This window comes from Colobus angolensis, unplaced genomic scaffold (assembly GCF_000951035.1).
Source record: "Colobus angolensis palliatus isolate OR3802 unplaced genomic scaffold, Cang.pa_1.0 Scaffold388, whole genome shotgun sequence".
NCBI lineage: Eukaryota > Metazoa > Chordata > Mammalia > Primates > Cercopithecidae > Colobus > Colobus angolensis.
The window spans coordinates 1702390-1710199 of NW_012117243.1; the positions used below are offsets into that span (position 1 = coordinate 1702390).

The 7810-nt window shown below is 42.1% G+C and overlaps 1 pseudogene; it reads right to left on the reverse strand.

Annotated features, from left to right (window-relative positions):
• Positions 1 to 216: 216 nt before the first annotated feature.
• On the reverse strand, positions 217 to 1649 carry LOC105520743 (annotated as a pseudogene).
• Positions 1650 to 7810: the final 6161 nt, after the last annotated feature.

Genomic DNA, 7810 nt, shown 5'->3' on the forward strand with positions numbered 1-7810 from the left:
GAAGCCCGTGTACTGTCAATAGGATATAGCCAAAGATACAGAGAGAAACACATTTATTAATAAATAGTAATGATTAAAAAATAAAAGCAAAACAAGACAAAGAAAGGAAGTGATCAATAAAGATATGAGAAGAAATCAATAAAATGAAAAAGAAATTAATAGTTCTTTTTTTTTTCCTTTTAATTGTCATTTTATACTCTCTACTGCATCTGCCCCCCACCCTTCCCTTTGATGACGACAGGTTTCAGGGGGACCAGGGAACAAAGCTGGGGCCTGGCAGCCCCACTACTCTGCCAGCCGGGGAGAGCAAGTCACAATTACAAATTATCACAACAATTAGCTCCTGTACTTGGGGGATCTGCAAATTGAGGAGGCCTCAGCCCCTCATTGTACAGGGGTCTATTTGGCAGTGACCTTGCTCTGGAGACGATGATATTCCCTCAGCCTGAGCGAACTGATATTGACGAACCCAGTAGCATCAGTTGGCTCATAATTACCCTGCGCTTTCGTGCTCACCAGCTCCTCATTGTAGATAGACAGTGGGGACGCCCGGCTGAGGATGTACACCTGGCCCTTGAGGATGGACACCTGCATTTTTCCCTTCCACTCGCTCCTGGAACTTGGCGATGCAGTGGCGGACAAATTCACACTCTGGGCTGTGCCAGAAACTGTTACACACCAGCTCAGCAAATTCCCAACCCAGGCCTTGTTTGATTTTGCGCACTTTCCGGTCCATGGTGAAGGCCTCGATGTCTAAATGAGCGTGGTAAGTGATGGTGTCTGCTGGGGCCTCATAGATACCTCGGGACTTCATTCCAGTGAAGCGGTTCTCCACAATGTCAATGCGGCCACGCCCTGCTTGCCCACGACTTTGTTTAGGTATATGAAGAGCTCCAAGGAGGTCTGGTGGGTGGTGCCATCCTTGACGTTGGCCATCTTCACAGGGACCCCTTTTTAAAATTCAATCTCGAGAATATCAGGGGTGTTGGAGGCTTTGGCTGGGTCATGGGTCTTCGTGTAGAGACCTGGAGGTGCTTGGTTCTTGGGGTTCTTCAGGATTCCAGCCTCACAGCTGATGTGCATGAGGTTCTCGTCCATGATCCACAGGTTCTTAGGAGTGACCAGGATAGGAATCCCATGTTTCCTTTGTGTATTCTTTCATCAGGTCATTGCAGTCCCTGAACCGGTTGTTCCTACAACCGGTTCAGGGACCGCAATAAAGGGAACAATGACCTTTATCTGGGGGCCCAATGAGTAGCAGGTGAGCTCAAATCGGACCTGATCGGTCGCCTTTCCCGTGGCACCATGGGACACATACCTGGCCCCCTCCCGCTGGGCAATTTCCATTTGTTTGCAGGCAATGCAGGGCCTGGTGAGAGAGGTGCCCAGGAGGCAGCGGTCCTCGTACAGTGTGCTGGACTGCATGGCCGGTCAGATGAACTCCTCCACAAACTCCCTGCTGGCATCCTCAATGAACACCTTTGTGGCCCCAAGCTTCAGTTTCCTCCTGGCTTCCTCCAAGTCTTCCTCCTGGCCAATGTTGGCTAGGTAGGCAATGACATCATAGCCTTGTTCCTTCAGCCACATGAGGACGCAGGAGGTGTCCAGGCCGCCACGATAGGCCAGAACATGGAGCCTTTGCTGGACATAGCTATGTCTGGGATTGGAGGCACCAGCTGCTGGCCTCTGGAATCTGTCTTCATGGTGCAGTGAACCACTCAGGCTTGGGCAGCCGTGGCAGGCAACAGAGCAGCGGAAATTAATAGTTCTTAAAAGGAAACTAAATGCTTATTCTTTGATGAGTATAATAAAATTAAATAGACAAACTTTGTTAAGATTGATCAAGAACAAAAGGAAGAAGGGACACACACATAAACTCATTAGGAAGGGAAATAGAATATAAATGCAATCAAGAACATTTAAAAATTAAAAAGAATAATATGTTAAACTTTATGAAAATAAATATTGAAAGAGGAAACAGATTACTATCTACAAAAATATCAATCACCAAATAAAACAAAAGAAAGGCCACAAATAAAACTGCAAGATAGGACAGGCACGGTGGCTCATGCCTGTAATCCTAGCACTTTTGGAGACCAAGGCGAGTGAATCACCTGAGGTCAGGAGTTCGAGACTAGCTTGGCCAACATGGTGAAACCATGTCTCTACTAATACAAACAGTTAGCCAGGCATGGTGACACATGCCTGTAGTCCCAGCTAATCCAGAGGCTGAGGCAGCAGAATCACTTGAATCTGGGACAGGGAGGTTGCAGTGAGCCGAGGTCGCGCCGCTGCACTCCAGCCTAGGCAACAAGAGCGAAACTCTGTCTCAAAAAAAAAAAAAAAAAAAACCTTCCAGATAATCAAAACTTCATCTTCTTTCTAATAAAAGGCCCAGACATAAATGGTTTTATAGCTGAGTGCAAACAAACTTTCAGAAACCAGGTAACCCCTATGTTTGTAAGCTCTCTCAGAACATTATTAAAAATGCAAAGTTCCCCCAAATTATCCTGCAAGGCTGGCATAACCCTGCTACCAAAGCTCACAGAGACAATAGAATTAAAGGAAACAAATAGAAATTACAGAATAGTATGACTTATGAACAGAGGCAAGAATTCTTAATAACTTTCTAGCAACTAAAATATAGCAGAATGTTTTTTTAAATGCTTCTAATTAAAAAAGTAGATTTTCCACTATGGATTTAAGAATGGAAATCTAATAGTATAATTCATTACGTTTTTGACCAAGAGAAGTGAAATTTATGATTATGTCACTAGATACTAGGTAAACATTTGATAGAATTCAGTGTGATTCTTTTTTGTTTTATAAACTCTAAACAACCTGGAGGAAAAGAAAACTTCAGGCTGTGTTCTCTGAAAGCAGATGCTTTATTAGGATTCACTCCCTGGGGAAGGGAGAAGGCAGCAGGATTTGGCAGAAAGAGAGAGAGAGCCCATCAGTGGTGTCCTGCACTGAAGCTATAAAATCTGGCTTTTATACCCCTGCCTTGATCAATAATTGGATGCCCAGCACTGCAGGAAGGGTGTACCCTTGGCTGAGGCAGCTCCCTGAAGTTGAGGAAATACCCGAAGGAATTGTAGCAGCAAGTCTTTCCTTAAAAGGGGATGGGCAGTGCATCTCCTACCCATCACTATTCGATTAAAAAAAAAAGCAACTTAGAATCACCTCTAGTAAAGGTAGACATGTTGATCCTTACACCACTACTATTCATCGTAGAAAATCATAGACAATGAAATAAAGCAGGAAAGAAAACTGGTATGAGGTACACATGTTGGAAAATAGGAAACAAGATTATTATTTTCAGGCAATATGACTGCATGTACAGAAAACCAACCCCCCCAAAATTGAACTTTTATTTGTTCCACAAGATACACAGAATACAAAATCAACAGACAAAACTTTTCTAAGTAGCTTTTCTAAATACCCACACCCCCAATTATCATCTGAAAAAAATAATCATTAAGTGGATTAAATAAAGTTTTTTTAAAAAGCTTTAAAAACATTTTGTTAATATGGTAAATGAACTAATATGGACCCCTCTCCCTCAACCACAAGCACATTGAACTGCTGGATAAAATATGGGTTTAAAAAAACGTCAGTACTTAGCAGCTCAAAACAAAAAGGAAATTCTCCAGAGAGCTCAGATGGAATACAGTTTCTAGAGGCTGCAAGCACCCACCAGAAGGAGGCGCTACAGTATGATGTGAATGGCCACCATAGCACAACTCCCATGGGGATCAGATTTCCCTAGATTTGGGCAAGAAAACAGCCTTGTTGAAAAGGATAAATTCTAGATAAAACCAGGATTCTGGAAAGGCTGCCATTTCTGGAAAAGGAGAGCTGAAAAAAACTATGTCCCTGGTTCTGGGTGACCAAAAGATCGCTTGGCTCTATGAGCCTCCAGGTAGGGATTAAACACGCCTACTGTAAGAAATCAAAGCCCCACATTTGGACCATGCATAGGGTGGAATAAAAATGTATATTATACATTTAGTATGGCATTCCTCACATTGAAATATTAATATAAAAACATGTTTCAGGCGAGGCGTGGTGGATCACGCCTGTAATCCCAGCACTTTGAGAGGCTGAAGTGGGTGGATCACCTGAGGTCAGGAGTTGGAGACCAGCCTGGCCAACATGGTGAAATCCTGCCTCTACTAAAAATACAAAATTAGCCAGGCATAGTGGCGCACGCCTGTAGTCCCAGCTACTCGGGAAGCTGAGGCAGGAGAATCACTTAAACCCAGGAGGCGGAGGTTGCAGTGAGCCGAGATCATGCCATTGCACTCCAGCCTGGGCAACAAGAACAAAACTCCATCTCACAAAAACAAATAAATAAAACAGGTTTTGGATTAGGGAAGCCTCAGCTGAAGTAAACATTTAGACAAACGTAATAAAAACACAGACCACTTTTATGGCTCTGTGTTTATGAAATTCCCACCAGGGAAAACAATTGCTATGCTCATTATAAGAAAATTACATGCCTCATGGGGAAGTGATCAACTCTGAGACAGTCAAAAGATAATATAGGAGGATTATGACCCTAAGAATGAAAGTAATAAAATAATCTGAACAATTCTTTAAAAGAAGTATTTATTAATATTTATATAGTTAGATTTTTCTAAAGGAATAAATGCTATAATAGATACTATTGATTATTTACCGAACGGCTATTTCTCCCAATTTCTGGCTTATCACAGATGTTATTATACTTTTTTTTAGATTTTAAAGCAGCTAGAGCTCCAGGGGAGCCTGGAGACTCCCCTGTTTTTTTTTTTAAAGCAGCTAGAGATCCAGGGGAGCCTGGAGACTCCCCTGTTTTTTTTAAAGCAGCTAGAGCTCCAGGGGAACCTGGGTTACTGCCCAGTCAGAGGAGACAGATCATGATTCATGTAAATCAGTTATGGTAATTCCATCTCCTTATAATTTAAGAACAGTGTGCAGCACAATTGTAGCCAACAAGACATGAGGAAAATCTGCTGTGAAGTTTATGGAAAAGTCTTCTTGGTTCATATACATGGACATTTGAAGTGATATCCTCTTTCTGCCACTAGACAATCTATGTGAGGATGAGGTGCTTGGAGCTGCTGCTGCAGCTATCTTGTGAACCATGAGGGGAAAGGCCCAAGGCACTGTCAAACATTAAGGATGGAGAACAGAAACATGGAAAGACCCTGAGTCCTCGATGATATAATTGATCCACTGAATTTAACTACTCTGGAGCTGCACTGTCTTTGAAATTTTTATTGTGTGGAGTATACTTCTTATAGTTTAAATAATTTGCACTTGGTCTTTTATTACTTACAGCTCAGATCAAAACAACTGATAAATTGTACCAGTAAAAAGAGGATAATGGAGGTGGAGGTGGGAGGGATGAATTTGTGATGTTTGTAAAGAACCAAATAATACTTATAGAAATGAAAAATGTGAAGTGTTGAAGTTATAAACTTGTTGGGCAGATTAAACATCTGACTACTCACAACTCAAGTGACAGCTAGGTAAACAGAGGACAGATCTGAGAATGCACACAAAATACAGCCTAAAATAAGAGAAATATGAAAGACAGTGGTAAACTGACAGATAGAAGGAAAAGGTCTAATTTATATCTAAGTTCTCCAAAGGAGGAAAATAAAGAGAATAATGAGGCAATATTTACTTGTTTAATAATGGGAAATTTTCAATAATTAATGAAATACATCCATTTCCAGATGAGAGGGAAATCATGAATCCTAAGCAGGATAAAAATACTTCCTCAATGGCTACATCATAGTGAAAAAGAAAAGAGGGAAACCTTAAAAGTAACCAGAGAATAAAGTAGGATTATCTATGATGAAAAATATAATGGCCCCCTTGCCAACAAGTATCTTCCTGACTCCACATACCACTGGCCTTCTTTTGAAAATCTCATTAGAACGCTGATTTTGTTCAGATGTTGAATGAAGATTTCTTTATCTCAGGAAAGGTACACTTCATGTGGGAGAGGGGCTTTTGCCAATGAAAGATGAGAAATTTCCAGCCATGATGAGATCATTGGTACTATACTCTCACGGCTAAAAACAAAACAAAATAAAATCTATTGTGACTGTTTCTAGACTTTTTTTTCAATAGGTATTCCAAAACTGTGATCCCTGAGAGAAGGGAAATAAATACAGTGAGACCCATAAAAACCCTGGATTTCTGCACAGACACACGTTCTGCATATTGGTGTGAGGATAGGTGGCCCAGAGAGAGCACAGCAGTATCAATGAGGTGAGGAGAAAGAGGCTGTAATTCAAGAACCCTGAGATGTCCAGAATTTTCCTGGAAGAAGAGAGTGGTGTTGAAAAGAAGATCCAGAAATCTGCATAGTACGCCAGACACTGAACTGGTCATGCACAGGGTTACTGTACATGCCCAGAAAAGAACTATTACCACGGAAAGAACGATTGTCAGTGTGCTGTGAGAAGAACAATTTCCAGGGCTAGTGAAAGGGTCAGGGACATTTGAATCCTGACCACCCCAAGCAGAGAGAATGTACTGAACACCCAGAGCACACAATAGAGGCCTGAGAAAGGCCATAACTTAGGAAGAGGGCTAATTCAGCATGAAAGAGGGAAGCACCGCTTTAGACTTTCCCAAACAAATCTTGTAAAGATGACTTGGAAGGATTAAACTAATTCTCAATAAATTGCCTGCCTTTCAGAACAGAGCTCAAAACCCTGTTAAGGAATCAACAAAATCCAGATACTCAAGAAAATAGCAGCTAAAATCCAGCCTACAATACAAAATTTCTACTTATGTGAAGAAGTAGGAATGTTTGAACCATATCTAGGACAAAAATCAATAAAGTTTGAAGAAATTGCCAAAAACAGCTTGGTAGTGGAGACCCTAATTCAGTGGCACTAGAGGAATTAAAGACACACGCATAGAAATACAGGGTGTGGAGTGGGAAATCAGGGGTCTCACAGCCTTCAGAGCCGAGAGCCTCAAACAGAGATTTACCCACATATTTACTGACAGTGAACTAGTCACAAGCATTGTTTCTATAGATTATAGGAAACAAAGGGATGGGCCAAAATAAAGGGATGGGTTTGGCTAGTTATCTGCAGCAGGAATATGTCCTTAAGGCGCAGATCACTCATGCTATTGTTTGTGGTTTAGGAATGTCCTTAAGTGGTTTTCCGCCCTGGTGGGCCAGGTGTTCCTTGCCCTCATTCTGGTAAACCCACAACCTTCAGCATGGGCATCATGGCCATCACCAACATGTCACAGTGCCACAGAGATTTTGTTTACAGGCAGTTTTGGGGCCAGTTTATGACCAGATTTGGGGGCCTGTTCCCAACAGAAATCATGGTTGAATAAATTTTCACGTTTGGTGACAAGGATAACCCACACATCCAAAGAGTTTAATGAACCCTAAGCAAGGTAACCATGAAGAAAACCACCTAAAGTCACACGATACTCAAATTGCTGAGGATCAACACTAAATTGAAAATTTTTTTTTTTTTTTTAAGACAGAGTCTCACTCTGTCACCCAGGCTGGAGTGCAGTGGTGTGATCTCAGCCAACTGCAAGCTCCACCTCCCAGGTACACGCCATTCTCTTGCCACAGCCTCCTGAGTAGCTGGGACTACAGGTGTCTGCAACCATGCCCAGCCAAGTTTTTCATATTTTTTTAGTAGAAATGGGGTTTCACCATGTTGGCCAGGATGGTCTCGATCTCCTGACCTCATGATACGCTCACCTCAGCCTCCCAAAGGGCTGGGATTACAGGCGCGAGCCACTGCGCCCGGCCTGAAAATCTTAAAAG